This window comes from Triturus cristatus, chromosome 6, assembly GCF_964204655.1.
Source record: "Triturus cristatus chromosome 6, aTriCri1.1, whole genome shotgun sequence".
NCBI classification, from domain to species: domain Eukaryota; kingdom Metazoa; phylum Chordata; class Amphibia; order Caudata; family Salamandridae; genus Triturus; species Triturus cristatus.
In genome coordinates, this window is record NC_140589.1 from 370324903 (window position 1) to 370345839 (window position 20937).

The following is a 20937-nucleotide window of genomic DNA, read 5'->3' on the forward strand; positions in this document are numbered from 1 at the left end:
TTACTTGTGTGTGCCAGCTAACTCAGAGGTCACTAGAAACTCCTTGAATATACAAGAAGGGATTAGTTTCTGACAACGGCATAAACATGACAACTTTGTTTCCCTTTGAGTCGGAACAATCTCAGAACCGTGGAAACAATAGATAACAGTTTCACTCAATCAATCATGCATGCTTCGTTTCTACAGAGTTGCACAGAAATAGAGAGACGGGCGTTTCAATAAAAAGGGTTTACTGAACAGTCTTATTTCTCATGCAAGAGATATGAACTGCTACAATTGTAAGACAGGCTGCGAAGTACAATATGTACAGAGTTAGCAGTAAGATAAAATAATACTGCAATAGCATGGTTTGTAGTCATGACATATATTTATAAAATACATACATAAATAACACAGGCTAAAATGTGAATACTCATCTGATGCTTCTAAATAGTTCTAACCCAGTGTACCTAACCTAATTGTAGTACGAGGTAAGAAGTAGGTGCTGTTTTCTAAAGCATATCTAGCTATAGCTATAGCTTTCCAAGAGATGCCAAAAGTTTCTCTAAGTTCCAGTCTGCTCCATACCTTAGAATGTGCGAGGTTGGAATCTCTTTTCCGGGACTCGATATCTAACACCCCGCAAGGGGAGTCAGAAACACTGGAGCTGGATTCTCTGCGACGAGGATGACAGCGTCTGGTCAGTGCATCAGGCTGGGACTCGATCTCCTTCCGAACCTGCCGTGGCGAACCACAAGTAGGCAGTTGAGCTGGACCGTACAGGAACCGTGGTTTGCCAGGGCAAGTGCAGGTATATTTATACCTTGAAGGTGTTTAGGAATGCCTGTATTGACGTAAAAGTCGGGCATCGGAACATCATGAATGAACCTCTAAGGAATAGATGTTCATTCATACTAAATGAGTTCTTGGAGAAATCAATATCTATTCAAGGGAAATTCCTAAAGGCTTAAGAGTCTGGTTTTCCAAGAACTCGTTGTGACGTGGATTAACGGATGTAGGAGACCATGCCTTTATTTGGTTAGCATGGACAATGCCTAAATAAGGGCTGGATTTTCTATGCCTAAATAAGGGCAATATAAAGTGTACCTATATAAGGGCATAAATTGGGAAACCTATATACGGAATCTAAATCTACACACAACAAGTCCTGCCTCAAGCACCAGAACCACACCTAGTGGGGTCTGTCATGTGCCTGTGACAGACCCCACATGGTTTGAAACCAGCTGGTTTCTTAGGTGACATACCTACACACCAGGAGTGATCTCAAAAAGGTCAGCACTATCTGGTGTGGAAAGGAAAGAACTGATGTCAGCTCGCTGAAGTATCATCTATATAAATACCAAGCACGTCACTTCTTGTGCGGATGGCAGGAACAAGTGCAATGACGCAATGTGGAGCTGAATGATGCCAACTACTGGCTTGAAGGGGGTACTGCTTGTATTTTCTTTAGATCCAGTCTGATGCCTGGGGGTAATGCTAAAATAAGGAATCTGCAGATAGAAGTCGCTTTCAGATAAGGTGCATCCAGAAAATAGAAGCAGTTTATACTGATAGTTTGTAAATGGCTTTTACAGAATGATGCAAGCTATAACAATGCTGGAAAAGATGGGCTGCCTTTTCCACACCCTTAATGAAAATGTTATTTATTTTGCATACAAGACCCCAGAGAAACAGAGCATTTTACATAGAACATAGTCTAGAGCAGGGTTGCTGTGTTCTCTGCCTTATGCTTTCTCTGTTAATCAATCACTATGATTTGGTTTATACATGTGTCTGTGTTCATCACATAATGGGATCTTAAATGTTACAGGGGGAGATTTGTTGGTAAAAGTGATTTGGGTCCGAATCGCATTTTTTCCCCAAAATAATGTTATAAGTATTGATCAAGTGATTGCACTTAGGTTAGCTTTTATTTCGCCAGATTAAAACAGACGCCTTAAGGAGTTGAGATACTCTAAATTAAAAAAAGGTAATCGTCTGCATCATCTATATCTTCTGTGTTAACTATTACTGCAATAATTGTACAGAATTAAGGAAATCAAACAACATAAGAATAATACAAGAATGATAATACATACTGTCAATTAGAACCTAAAAACAACAGTGGTTGTAGCAAAAATACAAAACAATTGTTATTATACATCAAAAATATATAAAAACAATGTAATAATTCTTGCAAAGGCTGACGTATCCATCATGCACACTTCCAATCATACGTTCAAGAATACAAAAACATATAAAGATTTATCAACAGTAACATATAAGTGATAATTAATATTGTAGAGATTTCATAAACGTTGTGTGGCACAATTTTGGTTGACTAGAATGTTTTCTACGCGCGTTTCGGCACACAAGGGTGCCTTTGTCAGGAAAAGTTGGCCACTGGGGGAGGAACAATGGCGATTCTGTAAAAATAGGAGATTAAAGAAGGGAGGTATAATTAAAAATCTGGGTTCAGCAATGACAGTAAAGATACAACATGATACAAATGGTGTGCATTGAACAAAGGAGTGTGTCCGCCATGGGAGTGGATAGATAAAGATAGTGAATAGTGACTGATAAATTGAAAGCAATAATAATGAAAGAAAAAAAGAAAGAATAGACTACCACCAAAAAGTGCAAGGGATAATACATACACCCTTATCATAAGTGCTTTTTAGTGCCTCTCTTTTTTATTTAATTTATAATGCCAAAAGTTACATAGAATTTCTTTATGGTAAAGGACCAAATTCTTATAATGGGGTATACACAATAAAATTGCGTTCAGAAACCGGATGAACTGTAAGAAGGAATATGAAATTATGTATTCGAAATCGTTTACAGTCTTCTTATAAATATAGTGTTATGTAAATGAATTGGTACCTTGAAAATTAAAGTCACAGGTTGTCTAGTAATATTCCTAGTTTTAACAAGGGAGGTGGTTATAGCATCTTGAAGAACAATGATTAAAGTTTACTGGAAAAAATAATAAATAATAATAAACAAAATGATATGTAAATATAGATATAACTACTCTAACTATTTGGTTTATGTAGCTTATTATGTGATTATTCTTGAAACTACCCAAATATATTACCTGAAGGCCTCTGATATGAAGACCAACAAGGGACGAAATGCAAATTCGTAAGGATGCGAAATGACGCAAGATTTAGGAAATCACAGCTCTAGATCGTCAGTAAGCTTCTAGGTCCACAATAATATGTTAGATCCATTGTTTCATGGTAAATTTATATCTGAAAAGAGAAAAGCAGTCGTGTAAGGCTCTTAGTCCGATTCGTGAGCTTTAAACAATAGATGTCGATTCACTATCTTAAATGATGGCAACTGTAGCTGAAACACCAATTTAGAGTGAGATGTGAGTTGATGTCAAACTACATAATCCTAATGAGAAACATAAACTGTTATAAAGGAGACTCGCTAGCAACAATTAAGGCATATCGAGTAGTGACATGTTGTGAGATAGAGGCAAATGAGCTGTCACTGACATGCAATTTTAGAGTAAGCGTCTCATAAATATGTAACTGAAAACTAGACGCCAATTCCGGCTGAGGACATGCTCGAAACGATTAATTAAGCGTGACTAGAAGTAGCAACCGAGCTAAGTACCAATGGCGCTAACGACAAGGAATGTAAAATGAGAATGAACTTTTAAGGAAACAAAAATGATAAAAAATAGTTTATAAACACTAAAGCATTCGACAGTGCTTACTTGATAACATCTGAGCTGCGGGGCAGCGCTTCCGGTATTGCGCACGTCTTTTCCTACGCTGATGGTAGCGTACGTGAAGTGTGGTCATATGACCAGCGTAATGTATCACGTGGATCAGGATAATCCAATGGATACAGAGTCAAAAAAAGGATTGAAAACGTAGAAATGTCAACTTTAATAAAGTGTTTATGTGCACACATCGGTATTGATAAGTACACATATCCGGGGCTAACTCGAGATTGAAAAAATGAAAAAATAATGCCCTCTATCTGAAAGATCTGTAATTGTCCACAGTGTAGACAACAGATGTATAAAACAAGAATTATTCAAAAACAGTGTAAAAGCAAAAAATTATAAGACGAAAGAAGTATAACAAACACTGTCCTATTGAAAGAATGAACCTGTAAAAATTCTGGCAGCCTGTAGTATCTTCCAAGGGTGGAAAAATAGAAGATATTGCTGTCAGTGATGTATCATGAAAAGTTTCTGCTAATTGTATGGCATGGGGCTAAACGTGATAAAACATGAAGGAAAGCAATAAAGGGGATCTATCCTGCATTATAGCGTATAGCCTGTTCCCACAGAATTTCCAGGTTTTACCCATTTTGTACTGTGTCTAGGGAGAAGATCCAGTAGACTTCTTGACTTTTTCTAATGTTGTCACTGTCTCTGCCTATTGTGGGACTGATTTTTTCTAAAATTAACCACTTGATGTCATCATGGCTGTGATCTTTCTCTAAAAAGTGCTTCACAAGAGGTGCTGCCATCTTGTGTGTCCGTATCGCAGAGCGATGTTCAGTAAGTCGTATAGCCAATGTTCTTGATGTTTCACCAACGTATCCTAGTTTGCATGGACATAATAATAAATAAACAACATTTTTTGTTTTGCAATTTGTCAGTAACTTTAATACAATGGGAACCCCACTGTATTCAAATTTTGAGGTGATGATAGCATTGTCACATGACTTACATTGGGAACATTTCTGATTTCCCCAAATGGGTACACTGCCGTCAATGGTTTTCTGAATGAATGGAAGTTTGGAGTTAATGCGCGAATGGACAATGTGATCCTTTAGATTTTTATTGCGCCGATGTGCAAACATTGGACGTGGTAAATTATTTGTTTCCTCAAGGTTGGCATTTAATATGTGCCAATTGGCACATATAATTTGACGGACTTGTTCATTTCCTGTCGAATGTCTAGTGACGCATACTGAAGGAGGTGTGGTTTTTTCTTTAGTCTGATTTGATAAGAGATGATCTCTATCATAGAATCTCGCTCGTTTGTATGATTCTCTTATAACACGTCTTGGATACCCTCGTGCACTAAATTTGCTTTTCATATTGTCTGATCTGTTATCATAATCAGTAATGTTCGTGCAGTTTCTCCGTAAACGGAGGAACTGCCCGAACGGGATACTGTTTTTTTGTTTCGTCGGATGGAAACTTTTGTAGTGTAAAAGGGTATTTCTTGCCGTGGGTTTAACAAAGAGGTCAACCTTTAAAATCTGCTTATTTTCTTTAATCTGTATATCAAGGAATTCTATGTTGGTGGAACTCATGTGTGCTGTAAATTTAAGATTTAAATCTCACATATTAATCCAACTTAGAAACTCCTGTAATGTATCAGAATCATTGGTCCAAATGAAAAATATATCATCTATATATCGTGCCCAATTTTGTATAGATTCAAAGAAAGGAGCTATTTCATTGTATATAAGGATGCTTTCAAAGTGTGCCATATATTTGCTACAGTTGGAGCGCATGCTGCCCCCATACTGACTCCTTTAGTTTGTCTATAAAGGGTGCCATTGAAGTCAAAGCTGTTTTCCTCTAGTACAATTTTCAGAATCTCTAGGATGAATGTAGAACAACAGTCAATTTGGTGGAATTCTATAAACCACTTAACAGCCGTGAGCTCTTGCATTGTTTGTATATATTTATCAGTGTCTACAACCACTATCCCACCTCCTTTGTCACAATTTTTTATTGTTACATTCGGATTTTGTCTGAGATTAATTAGTTCATCTAATTCTTCTCTATTAAGATTAGGTGAGGGACAATGAAAACTATTACTGCAATCTTCTTTCCTACTAATTTTTAGTCCTAAACTTTAGGAGGTCCTGGGATAAATTTTGTCTAAATCAGCAGTGAACCCTTGGGTCAGGGATACGATCCACGACCGATTCCTAGAAGCAGAATAGACGTAGTTAGATTTCCCCTGCACAGCGCTTGCGCTGTGCTTGTGAAATCTATTGTATTTGATATAAATCTTAAAAGAGGCTTACATCCCACCCCCTTACTTTCCTTGCTTTTCATTAGTTCCTGCACTTGCCACTTAATTTTCCTCCATTTCTATTGTCTGTAGCATACTGTTCCTCATATGTGTCTCATATCACTTTTACGGAACAATTTTTAAAAGATTTATACCTCCACAGACTGCACACATTTAAAACGTGCTTTCTCCAATATCTTTTACTTAAGCTTTTTTAGCACGCAATTCAAGCGTGCTTGCGAGCCGACAGCAAGACTCAAACCCAGCTCAAAAGTTGGCAGTTCTGGTGGTTACGCCACATCCTCTGTCCTGACCCCTTATGTCTGTTTGTTTCATTTAATCTGTAGCACTCCAAACGAGCACATGTTTTTGCAGACTGTTCTCCTCTCATCCCCGAACATTGTTGGCATCTGCCTCTAGCCCCGTCATTGCTTGTTCTTCTTTTTTCTCTTCTCCTCGTCATATGTAATAGCCCATAGCACACAGTCCTGAGACCCCCACAGGCTCATTCACATGAGTATCTCATACCTATTAGCACCACATCAGGATATTCGTGCCTGATCTATCATTTCTCACATTTATTCAACATTCAACTAGGGGTGGTTAAGAACCAGAGCCTTATGAGCCTGGCGGCGCAGGGCACGCCTTAATCTCCTGAGTTCACCTGCTTTGTTGAACAGAGACACAGGACATTCTGTTGAGCGTAGAAGATCAGGTTTATTAGCTGCAGCTAAGTACAGTTGTCCCAGAAGTACACTCAGTATGTTCTTAGGAGACTGCAACTTTACTCCGTGGCGCACAATCTTTTATAGCACATAGATTCACCAAGAACACTCCCAATGCATACATGGTTATCCAATCAGAAGAGTTTGAAAACAAGATATAACCAATGAGAAAAGTTTGAAAACAAGATATCAAGTAACCCAAATAAACCTCTCTTCCAACTGTTTTTGTCACCCCTCCCCACAAGTTAATCAGTGGTAGTGTCTACAACTCAACTTGCAGGTGGCAGGACATTCTGTATGCTTTGGAGGACAGTTGTGAAATGAGAGAATACAAGTAGAGAATAGCGAAGGCCAGAAGATAAGATAAAGTCAGGAAAGAATGGTGACCACCAACAGACAGTCGAGACAGGGTTTAGTCAAACCAGACAAGGATTAGTGGACTCAGCCAGTCCCTGACATCAGTCTCGTAAACAGAGAAAGAAGGTTATTTAACACGCTGCAGTAAGATCAGCAGAAAAACTTCGTTCATTGTGCTGCCTGAGTGAGGGCAACACAAAATGGCGGTGGAACACTACTGAATACAAGCGAGATCGAAAATCGAATTTTCTCAGACCCTCCTTTTGCCATAACTCAGGCAAAGCACACAGATTCACGTTAATCTGAATCAATGTCAATAGCCATGAGGTCGTCAAACTGTTGCTGCAACATCATTTTAATGTTCTCTGTTTTCTGTGACTCAGGTCTTGGGACACACAGAGTGGCACAAAGACCGCAGATGGCGGGGCCACACTGCATACAGAGACAACAGGAAAAAATGATGGCCAAAACCACTCCAAGGAAGGTTAGTACCTTCCATCCCCATTTAGATAGTAATCCCCAAAACCATCCTAATAAAGACCAATCTCCTTCGTCTTGATGAATCGATTCGGAGATCATGTGTAATTTGGAGATGGCTTGGTATACCGTAGGGGTGTCGTCAGGTACATAAATACAACAGCTAGATCCGATCAATTTACAGACTCCACCACGATCTGCAGGAATAACATCTAGTGCAATCCGGTTCTGCAAAGTCATGAGACAATCCGCCTGAAGTTCAGCTGTGAGATTACTCAAGGCTCCCACAGTGACATCTATAGTAGTCTCAACAACACGAACCAGCTGTCTCATGTTTCTGCTGTTGGCCATTGGGTCCCAAAAAGGAAGAAATCCTTTGAGGAAATCACTTCCCTCTTGTCCTGCCGTGTCTTTAGAATCAATAATCCCTCTGCCATATCTGTTTCTATGATGGCCTGAAAGTCAAGTGTATGTAGGAGGGAGAAGAAAAGCTATATAGCATGTTCCTGAAAAATCCGTTGGTAGCCACGTGTAAGCTCTATCGTGGCAGACAAAATATGTGCCCAGGGATGGCACTAACTGCGGTAAATTCTGAGACATGTAGATGTATGTATGGGAACAAAAGCTTTTTCTTTGTCCAGCGTCAGTAGTCTGGCCATTCATTTGTAAGCAGAAATTACCTTGATGAGGGACAGTCCAAATTGGTGGAGATTTTCCCTGTTTAGTTTTATCTGTAAGGCTAGTAATGTAACGAGTCACGTTCCAATTAGTATATGTTTGTCTCTCGTCAACAGGAACCTTATTATTCTCCACAATTTTAGTCATAGCCACCATTCCCTTTATCAGAGAATTATGACTAAAATCTGGCTTACTACCATAGGAACCAACTGGACGTCTAAATCGGCTCTGATATGCATTTGAAAATATTACAAAATAGGCCCAAGCGGAACCTTCATAAGAAAATGGAAGGACTAAATATGGCATCCCTTTATCTGTGGTATGAGGCATAAGTCCACACACCCAACAGTCGGTTGTGTTGACTACCAATTGGTGTTGGGGCAACAATTGGATAAATGAATTATTAAAATATTCTGTTCTCCTGATTAGTTCATGTTGGGGAAGTGTATATAATGATGTGGGGAGATAGTAAAATGAAGAGGCAAGGAGATAGAATTAGGGACAACTTTTTGCTGCATAGCATGAATAACCCAACCTACACAAGCCAATAAGATACACAAAAATATAGAAACACACAATGTTATGCCACATCGACTGTACAATATTTTACAATATTTCTTTCTCATCTCTTCCTTATTATCCTTCTTTCCTAATTTAACATCCATCCCCTAAAATTGTTGCTCACGGCAATCTTCCTTACTCACTTGGCTGTGATCATTAGCCCTCCTATGACTCTGCAAGTCCTGGGGGCCTAGCGCTATACAGGTCACAAACCAAGACCGTGACCCTGCAACCTGGACAGATGATAAATGTAGCAGAAGAGATGGAAATCTCAGGTGTTCTTGACCAATCTAGGTCTTAAATTGTATCTAGTCCTTGTTGGTACAGTTTGGTCTTGAAATAGGGTCTGTGGCTCTGTAGTGTTTAATCGGAGATGGGAAGGTATGGCTTCTTGTAGAATGTCGTCATCTTCTTTCTCCGATCGAGTTCACCCCAGGTGTGCACTACTGAAAGGTATGAATCGGGGGACTTTTTCTCCTTCAGAATCACCTATACCCTTACGAACCCACTGATCAAAAGGCAAGGGCAAGGGCACTTTCTTGCAGTGCACGCCGTGGATCCAGTTCTTTTTCCCTTCGACTTTTACTGCTGTGCGAGTTGTCAGAAGGACTTGTCGAGGCGTCCTCCAGCGAGGTTCCAAATTCTTTGTCCTCTGAAATTTTTTCACATAGACCCAGTCTCCAGGTTGGATCGAATGACCTGGGTCTGTGGAGGTTTCTGGTAAAGCGTGTTGAACCTGTCGGTGAAGAACACGTAATTTAGTGGTGAGGTCATGTAAATAGCATTGGATACTGTATATCAGAATACTTTCTAGGGTGAGGGACTCCCCATACATTAGCTGGGCGCTCAAAAACAATCTCGTATGGTCTGAGTCCCAAACGAGAATGTACAGCTGTTCTAGTGGACAGGAGAGCCAAAGGTAAAGCATCGGGCCAATTAAGACCTGTGCTGGCTTGTACGTTTGCAAGCTTAAGTTTGAGAGTGCCGTTATAGCACTCTACCAAATCTACCAAATGTGGATGATTTGCCGCATGAAACTTCTGCGTTATACCAAGACCGGTACACACCTTTTGCATAATTTGGCCTACAAATTCACTTCCATTGTCACTCCAGATAATGCGCGGCAAACCAAACCTAGGGAAGAACTCTTTTAGAAGAACCTTGGCAGTCGACAAAGCAGTGCTGTCTTTCAGGGGGTAAGCCTCTATCCATCTGGAAAAGGCACATACCACTACCAGAACATATTTAAGATTGTTACATCGATCCATGTGAATGTAGTCGATTTGCAACACCTCAAAAGGATATGTTGGGGGAGCAAAATGACCTGCCGGAGTTGGGGTTCCCTTTCCCGGATTGTACATCAAGCAAATGATACAATGCTGCACCACATTATCTGCACATTTTGGAATCCCTTTGTTCAGCTACACTGGAGCCAGAAGTTTACATATTCCTTTTGCACTGATGTGGGCTGGACCATGCGCCATAGTAACTACAGGCAGTACGTAGGTGTGAGAAGTTGGCCTGGTATATGATGTTCACTAGTTAAAGTGAACACCTTGTACCATGCCAAGCAACCCTTATGGTGTGGTTGTAAGTCAACCTTTTCGGACTAGCTGCCCTAGTGGTAGCGTAGGCTAAGCAGTCTTTCAGGCTAAACTCGTTTTGGCGTGTTAAGCAAGCTGTTTTACCATAGGTAACCCCCCTTTATACCAATGAAAGGACACCACACAGATATATATTCAAAATATATATGTATTTATTACTCAAAGTATCCCCTAGACTCTTTATGGGCACAGGAGCACAATTCGTTAAACAAGAAAGTATCACAATATACAGAAGTTGCACTTTATATGGATGGGCCCTGGTGGCCACTCAAACAATATACTAAAATAGTGGTATAAGTACCACGACTAGGAAAGGAACAAGGCCTAAGGCCTCTAGAATCGCTGGGCCTACAAGGAGCTAATTTCAGTTAGTGACCAGGAGGTCCACGGGTCGCGTGTGCAGTGAGGAAAGTTACACGCGGGCTCCCATAGGTTTTCAATTTTATTTATTTATTTATTTATTTAAGGATTTGTAAAGCGCCTGGTGACCCGTAGGCATCCCCGCGCTGTAAGAGCTAGAGTTGGTCAAGAGGGGAGAGAAGACTTATTTTGGAAAAAGCAGAGTTTTAAGTTGTTTGCGGAAACGCATGTGGCAAGGTTCCAGCCACAGACTGCGGGGGAGCGCGTTCCAGCGAGTGGACGCCTTAACGGAGAAACGACGGCCTCCAGCACGCACCCTCCTAAACCTGGGGACAATCACCAGTCCCTCATTGTCCGAGCGCAAAGATCTTGGTGCTTTGTAAGGGGTTACCATGTCTCCCAGGATCAATGGACCTTGTCCGTTGTGAAGCTTGTGAGCGATGCACATTGCCTTGAACTCGATCCTTTCTCGGACTGGTAGCCAATGCAGGGCCTTGAGCGCAGGTCTGGCAGAGGTTCTGGAGGGGAGACCCATCAGCATCCGGGCCGCCGCGTTTTGGGTTCATTGAAGCTTGCCCAGAGCGGCTTCAGGGGCTCCTAAATAGACAGCATTGCTGTAGTCCAATCGTGCCAGGACCAGTCCTTGAACCAGGAGTTTCCTGGATTGAGGGGGAAGCAGAGGAAGGATCTTGCGGACTGACCGCATAAGTCCAAAACAGGTTCCCGCTTTTTTAGTCGCCTGGGTTTTCATGGAGAGGTCCGGTTCGAGCCAGACCCCAAGACTCTTGATTTCTTTTTTAGGGACGGGAACCTCACCCATAATATCGGGCCAGACAGATGGTAGAATTGCTGACCACTTATTCCCCATCAGCATAACTTCTGTTTTGGACCCATTAAGTTTGAGTGAGGACTCGCACATCCAGAGATGGATTTTCTGGAGGCAGTGCAAAAGGTTATCTGGGCATTGCTCAAGATGAGAGAGCGAGACGACCAATTGCGTGTCGTCCGCATAGCTCACAATCTTGATGCCGAAGGGGGTGACTACGTCGTCTAAAGGGGCCATATATGCATTGAAGAGAGTGGGACTGAGTGAGGAACCCTGGGGGACCCCACTTGTCAGAGGAAGAGAGTCAGAGCGGGAGTTGCCATCCCAGACCTTGAACGTGCGGTCCGACAGGAAAGACTCTATCCAGGCCAGTGCGGTGCCCCCAAGTCCTGCCCTGGCCAGCCGGTGGAGCAGGACACGGTGGTTCACCGTGTCAAAGGCTGCACTAAGGTCCAGGAGGATCACTGCCACTGATCCACCCGAGTCCAAAATGCACCTTGCCTCCTCGATGACAGCGAGGAGGGCAGTATCCGTGCCTTGGCCAGGGCGAAACCCCGTTTGGGAACGTCACAGCAGATTGTTAGATTCCAGAAACTGGGACAGCTGGACGTTAACTAGTTTTTCGGCGATTTTGCTGATTCCCAGAAGGAGCGAAATTGGCCTGTAGTTGGCCAAATCGGCGGGGTCCAAGTGTGGTTTTTTGAGAAGGGCTTTGACTACCGCCCCCTTCCAACTAGGAGGGACGGCGCCTTGGGACAGTGAAGCATTAATCAGCTCCAAGACTGGAGAGACGATCACCGAGGCGACTGATTTCAGGAACCTCATGGGAGCAGGGTCACCCGGAGAGACACTTTTCATCTTGGCCAGAGTTTTTTCAACTTCGACCAACGAGACTGCCCTAAAGGCATTAAGCTGGGGGCGATGGTCACCTGCAGGGCAAGTGTCAGGTGTAACGTTATCCCAGCAGGGTGGCTGGTTCGGCTGTGGAAGTGAGGTTAAAATATGGGAGACTTTAGAGTCAAAATATTTTGCCAGTTCATTACTCCTGTCCGATGGAGTCCTGGTAGGTAAGGGGGGTTGTGGTATCTTTAGGAGTTCCTTAACAATGAGATAGGATTCTCTAGCGGAGTTCGTGGCATTTTTAATCCTATTGTCGTAGTAGGAGGCCTTGGAGAGTTTAAGAGCGGATTTATATATTCTCACAGTCCTCCGGTAGGAGTCTTTACTAGAGTGGAGCCAGTCCTTCCTCCACAGTCGCTCCGCTTTTTTGCATTCCTTGCGGAGGGCTCTGAGTTCCAGGCTGAACCAGGGGGCCGAGCCAGTCTTTCCACTCTTGTCTTCACGAGTTTTCATAGGTAGGATAGAATCGAGTGAGTCGCAAATCCATTTCCTAAAATTGCTATCAGCAACGACAAGATCCTCTGAGGGGGCATAGGTCGTTGATTCCAGAGCTCTGGCCCAGTCCTCAGTTGCGAGTCTGGACCATGCCCTGTCCTGGGTGTATATGACGGGCTTGTGGGGCTTCCTGAATTTACCTGGCCAGAAGAGAGGCACCAAGAAGTGGTCAGTCCAAGGGAGAGGGCAAGAGGGTTTGGCCTGGAGGGTGTAGATATTTGTAAAAACTGGGTCTAGCAGATGGCCCTTGATATGGGTGGCTCCGGTGTTGGCCAAATGAAGGCCGTAGGCAGCCAAGTCAAGTGTCAAATCTGCAGCCCCTGTGTCTAGGGGATCATCAAAGTGAATATTGAGGTTCCCTAGCACGGTGAAGTTAGGTGTGGAATGGGCAAATGCAGAGATAGATTCTAGAAGGGCGCTAGTAAAGGGACCAGGATGGCCGGGGGGGGGGCGGTACACTAGAAGACCTGACATAGAGGTTGTCGGGCCCAAAAAGATGGTAAAATGGCAGCTTTCTGAGTCTGTAATGTGGGCGTCGCTAATTTGGCAAGAGAGATGATCTCTGTGCAAAATGGCCAGTCCACCCCCTCTACCAGAGGGGCGTACTTGGGACTGGATGAGAAACCCCGGGGCCAGGGCCAGGACTATATCCGAGTCCGAGTGAGATGTGAGCCAGGTTTCTGTAAGAAACAGGATGTCTAGATCATGGTCCACGAGCAGGTGATTGATAAGCAAGGCATGCTTGGGGAGCGACCTACAGTTCAATTCCGCTAGTTTCAGGCCAGAGTAAGAGATTGGTGCCTGAGACAGTTGTAGGTTGACCGGGTGGCAGAGTGCACAGTATACAAACAGTTCATCTGCATCGTGTACATAATTGCACTGTGCGTTCTTTATGGGTCTAAGGCTGAGTAAGGCACGCCGCGAGTAGCTCACCATATTGGTTTCCACGCCTGGCATAGTTTCTGGCCCTAAGCCCGTTCGAGCGCGGACAGGCGCAGACGGGCTTGCCTTTGGCGCGCCTTCGGCGCGCCGGCAGCGCGCCCGCTGCGCGCGTCTGCTGCGCGGGCGAGGAAACCATCCCATTTAGGGGAGTGGGAGGGGGGTGTGGCCGAGCGCCAGGGGGCGTGGCCAGGCTCGAGGGCTTGTCTGAATGGCGGCAATCACCGTGGCAGCGCTTCGTTCTGCTGTGCGGTGTGAGGGGGATCAGGTGGGAGAGTGACACAAGAATTACAGTAAGTTTTTAAGACTGGTACAAACAAGTTAAAACGAAGTACGAAAGGTAAAACTCCCGGCTTCTGCCTCAGGAGACAACTGCAGCACTAATACGCGTTGGGGAGTAGCGCGCTTTAAGTAGTGTGGCGGGGGCGTGGCCGAGCGTCAGGGGGCGTGGCCAGGCTCGAGGGCTTGTCTGAATGGCGGCAATCACCGTGGCAGCGCTTCGTTCTGCTGTGCGGTGTGAGGGGGATCAGGTGGGAGAGTGACACAAGAATTACAGTAAGTTTTTAAGACTGGTAAAAACAAGTTAAAACGAAGTACGAAAGGTAAAACTCCCGGCTTCCGCCTGAGGAATCAACTGCAGCACTAATACATGTTGGGGAGTAGCGTGCTTTAAGTAGTGTGGCGGGGGGCGTGGCCGAGCGTCAGGGGGCGTGGCCAGGCTCGAGGGCTTGTCTGAATGGCGGCAATCACCGTGGCAGCGCTTCGTTCTGCTGTGCGGTGTGAGGGGGATCAGGTGGGAGAGTGACACAAGAATTACAGTAAATTTTTAAGACTGGTAAAAACAAGTTAAAACGAAGTACGAAAGGTAAAACTCCCGGCTTCCGCCTCAGGAGACAACTGCAGCACTAATACGCGTTGGGGAGTAGCGCGCTTTAAGTAGTGTGGCGGGGGGCGTGGCCGAGCGTCAGGGGGCATGGCCAGGCTCGAGGGCTTGTCTGAATGGCGGCAATCACCGTGGCAGCGCTTCGTTCTGCTGTGCGGTGTGAGGGGGATCAGGTGGGAGAGTGACACAAGAATTACAGTAAGTTTTTAAGACTGGTAAAAACAAGTTAAAACGAAGTACGAAAGGTAAAACTCCCGGCTTCCGCCTCAGGAGACAACTGCAGCACTAATATGCGTTGGGGAGTAGCGCGCTTTAAGTAGTGTGGCGGGGGGCGTGGGCGAGCGTCAGGGGGCGTGGCCAGGCTCGAGGGCTTGTCTGAATGGCGGCAATCACCGTGGCAGCGCTTCGTTCTGCTGTGCGGTGTGAGGGGGATCAGGTGGGAGAGTGACACAAGAATTACAGTAAGTTTTTAAGACTGGTAAAAACAAGTTAAAACGAAGTACGAAAGGTAAAACTCCCGGCTTCCGCCTCAGGAGACAACTGCAGCACTAATACGCGTTGGGGAGTAGCGCGCTTTAAGTAGTGTGGCGGGGGCGTGGCCGAGCGTCAGGGGGCGTGGCCAGGCTCGAGGGCTTGTCTGAATGGCGGCAATCACCGTGGCAGCGCTTCGTTCTGCTGTGCGGTGTGAGGGGGATCAGGTGGGAGAGTGACACAAGAATTACAGTAAGTTTTTAAGACTGGTAAAAACAAGTTAAAACGAAGTACAAAAGGTAAAACTCCCGGCTTCCGCCTCAGGAGACAACTGCAGCACTAATACGCGTTGGGGAGTAGCGCGCTTTAAGTAGTGCGGCGGGGGGCGTGGCCGAGCGTCAGGGGGCGTGGCCAGACTCGAGGGCTTGTCTGAATGGCGGCAATCACCGTGGCAGCGCTTCGTTCTGCTGTGCGGTGTGAGGGGGATCAGGTGGGAGAGTGACACAAGAATTACAGTAAGTTTTTAAGACTGGTAAAAACAAGTTAAAACGAAGTACGAAAGGTAAAACTCCCGGCTTCCGCCTCAGGAGACAACTGCAGCACTAATATGCGTTGGGGAGTAGCGCGCTTTAAGTAGTGTGGCGGGGGGCGTGGCCGAGCGTCAGGGGGCGTGGCCAGGCTCGAGGGCTTGTCTGAATGGCGGCAATCACCGTGGCAGCGCTTCGTTCTGCTGTGCGGTGTGAGGGGGATCAGGTGGGAGAGTGACACAAGAATTACAGTAAGTTTTTAAGACTGGTAAAAACAAGTTAAAACGAAGTACGAAAGGTAAAACTCCCGGCTTCCGCCTCAGGAGACAACTGCAGCAATGGGTGCGTAAAAGTTCAAAAGTTACTGCTAAAAGGGTCTTCTGGTTGAACTACGAAATCAAGACTTCAGATCTAGACATTAGAGATGTGACTCTACACTTGTGCACCGGAGTGCCAGCTTTACCTCACCCACAGGAAGCGGGTGCATAGGTCTCGAAGTGCGTCGGGTTTCGTCTATCTGTTCAATGGAGCCTGATGACAAAGATGCTGCAGGCGGCCGGTCCAGAAGAGATGCGGTGGATCCAAGGATGGATTGGAGTTGTAGAAGACCTGTAAGCAGAGGGGACAGTGTTCACAGTCACTAGCCAGTGACCGGCGTGGCACCAGGTAGGTACCAGGCGATGTTGGGTGCAAACAGGTGAAGAGGTGTAGCTTGTCTTTGCAGCCATGCGGTCCCTGAAGGTCGACGACGTCCAGGAGTTGGTTCACAAGCTGTCCCACGCAGGCTCTCGCTGTCGGCGGTGTCGGCGACTCAGAAGAAGCATACAAGCCTTGGCAAAAGCAGGAGTCGCATTAATTGAAGAAAGCTGTTTACTCTGACCAGCAAGGTCAGAGGGGCTGCTCCTTTGGAGGGAAGCAGGGGCCAATCTGGATCAACCAGACCAGCATGGTAGTTTTCAAAGTTGGTCGCCAAGATGGCCACTAGCCAACGGGCCAGGGTCCGGTTAGGCGCGTCGAGTTGCAGAGGGGCCCCACTCAGATCGTGGAGATGCTGGAGGGCTCACCTTTGGTGCAGATGCTGGAGGGTGTTGGGCTTCTCAGGTCCCAAAGCACAACTTGGAGGGAGCCTCTGTTGTCGCGCTTGCAGCTTGTCGAGTGTCTTCCAAGATGGCTGGCTCCACGTGTCTCGGTGCCTCCACGGGTTCCTTCTTTACAGGGACTGTGGATCGGGCGGTGAGAGGTCTGGAGGTCCAGTTCTTGTCAGTCTCTGGGCTCGGGCTCCGGCGGCAAAGCAGACGTCGATTCGATGGTTGGTGCTTGCGTTAGCAAGATGGTCACTCCCTGACCATAGGGGAGAATTCCTTCAGTCCTCTGTGCAGCAGAGCGTCAAAGTTCCCGTCTTCTTCTTAGTGTTAAGTTGATTCCAGGATGTCTGAAGTCTTAGGACACAGCTCCTACCTTTAAGCGGATTCTAGGGGCCGGACTACCTGCTAGGTCCCTCCCTAAGGGTGGGGCCAGGAAGGGGGTGGTTACACCCCCAATCCTTTGTCCAGCTCGCCCCAGGTCCGGGGCTGGTGTGCCCCAGGACCGGTTTGAACTGGCATGTGCACCGAGGCTCCTTGTGAGCCTCAGGCATGTCTGATTCTATTCAAGCCCTACCTGACCAATACACAAAATCCTGTCTGGGGTGAGGCTCGCACCTCCCCTGGCAGGAAACCCTTTGTCCTCGTCTCCCAAGCTGGAAGGACTCCCAGCAGCAGGAGGGCAGACTTGTGTCTGTGGTGGCAGCGTCCATTTTGTGGAGCTGAGGCTATGTCTGATTTTACCCGGGTTTCAGGATCTGTACATGTTGTGTCCCTCTAGAAGGGTGGAATGCTAACCCCGTCGCCAGAATTGGCGAGGGGTTAGTATTCCAATTCGTACGACACCTTACTCGACATGTTTTGATAAAGCCAAACCAAAGATAGCATTTAACCGCGAGGTTCATAATGCACTTAAGAGTATATGGTATGGCGATATCTGGAAACGGTAGAAGGAAGTTGTTCCGACCACTGCAGACAGGCTCAGCTCATGCCAGAGCACCATCTCACATGAAACCAAGCACTCTGCCTTCAGGATTGTTAAGGCCTGCCATAGGAGTGACTTATAGGTTAACATGTGTCCCATTTAAGGTTAGGTATAGATATACTACACCTAAGTAAGAGGTGGATACACCAACTTACCCCAGCTGAGTGATCAGCCAGTTGTGTCAAATTGTTAGGCCAGGCCAGGGGTGGCACAATACATGCTTCAGCCCCTGGTAGGCCTTAGATACACCAATGCCCTGGGTACCTAGTGTACACTGGTACAGGGGCTCACAGGGTGATCCAATTCCAATTGGGTATGCACCCGAAGTGCATAGTGTCAATTTAGTAGAGAGAACAGCAGGCTGGGGGTCTGATTAGCAGGCCCACAGCCTCAATATGTCAAAAAACAGTGAAGCAAAAAGCAAAAATTTGGGGTGACCATAGGATAGCAGACCCTACGCTCCTACAGTAGGCGTCTGGTAACAGCCAACGCTGGTGTTCTGACAATTCTATCCAACATCCTGTTGCATCTAACATTCCTGTACTCTCTTTCCACTTTCTCAAGTCTTTCTCTGTAGCATCTCCCTGAATCGATCTCACACTTTCTATTGTGTCCTCACACATCCCTCTTTCCCTGACCCAATCCGCAGGGCCCGCAACATACATGCGATTTGTAGCATCTCTGGCTGTCCTTTTTGCTACCTCATCCGCAAAAGCATTTCCGCGACCAACATCATCAGTAATCTTCTTATGCGCACTACATTTCACAATTGCTATCTGGGTAGGCAAAATAAGTGACTCAAGAAGATCAGTTACCAATTGACCATGCTGTATTTTAGTACCGTGGGAGGTAAGGAATCCTCTTTCCTTCCACAAACAACCGAAGCTATGCGCCACACAGAACGCATACTGGCTGTCGGTATACACATTCACTCTCTTTCCTTTAGATAACACACACGCTCTGGTCAAAGCTATCAGTTCAGCTGCCTGAGCTGAATTATGTCTGATGCGTGCTGTCTCCACGATTGTATACAAGGTGGTAACAGCATAAGCTGAAGTTGTCTCACCATTTGGGAGTTTGAACAAGACCCATCCACCCATAGGATCCCATCTGTATCCACTAACGGTGTATCTTTCAAATCAATCCTGCCTTTTGTCTCCTCCTCAGTATGGAGAAAACAATCATGTTGTTTCCGAATATCTTTCTCATCTGGAAGAGGTAACAGTGTGGCTGGATTTAAAATATTACATCGTTTGATGTGCACATGACTAGCCAAGAGCGTCAGCTCATATCCAGACAATCGAGCACTTGTAAGATGTTGTGTTTTCGTCCTATTTAGCAAGGTATCCACTGCATGTGGTACCATAACAATGAGAGTATTATCTAGCACCACTCCAGCAGACTGACAAATAGAAATCGCTGCTGCTGCTGTAGCTTTAAGACAACTAGGCAATGCCTTGGCTACTGGGTCTAACGTAGCTGAAAAATAGGCACATGGCCGCTGTTTGTCTCCAAATCGTTGTGTTAAGACTGACAACGCACAACCCTCTCTTTCATGGACATAGAGCGTGAAGGGCTTACTGTAATCTGGAGTACCCAACACAGGAGCAGAACACAGAGCAGTACGTAAATCAGAAAAACTCTTCTGAATTCGTCAGTCCAAGGAAGGGGTTGGGGTGTGTCTTTCAAAGTGAGGGCTAACAAAGGTTTGGCCAACAAAGAAAAATTCGGAATCCATTGTCTACAATAAGAAGTGATGCCCAGAAAGGCGCGCACCTCTCTTTGTGTAGATGGCACAGACATTTGCGCAATTGCTTGAATTCGTTCTAGGGTTAATCGCCTTCCCTCCTTTGATAAGAGATGACCCAAATAGGTAACCTCTCGACGGACATATTGTAGTTTAGAAGGCGAAACCTTATGATTAAGATCAGACAAGTGACGTAACAGTGCAACAGTCACATTCTTGCAGACATCCTCTGAATCAGCAGCAATCAACAAATCATCCATATTTTGAATAAGAGTAGCACCTGGGGGCAAAGGAAAAACATCGAGCTGACATTTCAGAGCTTGACTATAAATGGAGGGGCTTTCACAATAGCCTTGGGGTGCGCGCTTGAACCGGAGACTTCGGCCTCCTAGAGAGAAACCAAAAATATCCCTACTCTCTTTGGCAATGGGAATGCTGAAGAAAGCATTTTTCAGATCAATAACAGAAAACAAAGCCGCTGATGCAGGTATCATAGTTAACAGGGCAGTGACATCTGGAACAACAGGAAACTGTGGTACAACAATTTTATTGACCTCCCGAAGATCAATCACAAAACGATAAACAGGAGGCTTAGAAGGATCAGTGCGTTTCAGAACAGGAAGAATAGGACTATTACATACATTTCCTCTTGTTTCCTCAATCACACCCTTCTGAACCAAATCATAAATGATATCCATAAGCGCTCTGTCACCTTCATTGGAAATTCTGTATTGTGGAATGCATGGCAATTTAGCATTGGGTTTAAGAGTAACAACATAAGGCGGGATCACAAGACAACCAACATCATTTGGACCCGTAGCCCAGAGCGTTGCAGGAAGAGAGAGCAATTCAGGTGGGAATTGATCTTTAGACAAATACATTGAAGAAGTCAATTTCTGCCCTAAAGTAAGATGCACACCAGAAGGAGAACAATATATCGTTGCATGCATTCTTTTCAATAGATCCAAACCCAACAGATTCTCGCCGCAACCAGTCGTTAAAAGAAGAGGAGCTTCCATATCATAAGGGCCAATTGAAATAGGCAAAGGACAGGAGACCGGGTTACGAACTGGGCCGCCAGAAAATCCTACCGATACATTTGTTAAGCCAGACAAAGGTGCCCCAGGGAGTTTAGAATGAATGATAGAACTTCTCATCGCACCAGTATCTAAAAGAAATGGCTCTGAAACACCCATTGTAGTGACATTGACATAAGGCCCATCCTGATTTACTGGAATCGATACAACTCCCTCACTTTGTCTATGGCTGTCCTAATTAGCGTGAAGGCTTTCATTTTCACCTTCAACATGATAATCATCATTGTAATACTGTGTAG

The 20937-nt window shown here is 45.3% G+C and overlaps 1 long non-coding RNA gene across 1 annotated transcript in view; it reads right to left on the minus strand.

Moving 5' to 3' along the window:
• Positions 1-2280: 2280 nt before the first annotated feature.
• Positions 2281-20937, minus strand: part of LOC146817179 (uncharacterized) — an 85318-nt gene continuing 66661 nt past the window's right edge. The window contains exons 3-4 of the long non-coding RNA XR_014962499.1: positions 3077-3233; positions 2281-2405 (exon numbers count right to left, since the gene is read on the minus strand). This is a non-coding gene — a long non-coding RNA (uncharacterized LOC146817179). The remainder of the gene's footprint in view (positions 2406-3076; positions 3234-20937) is intronic.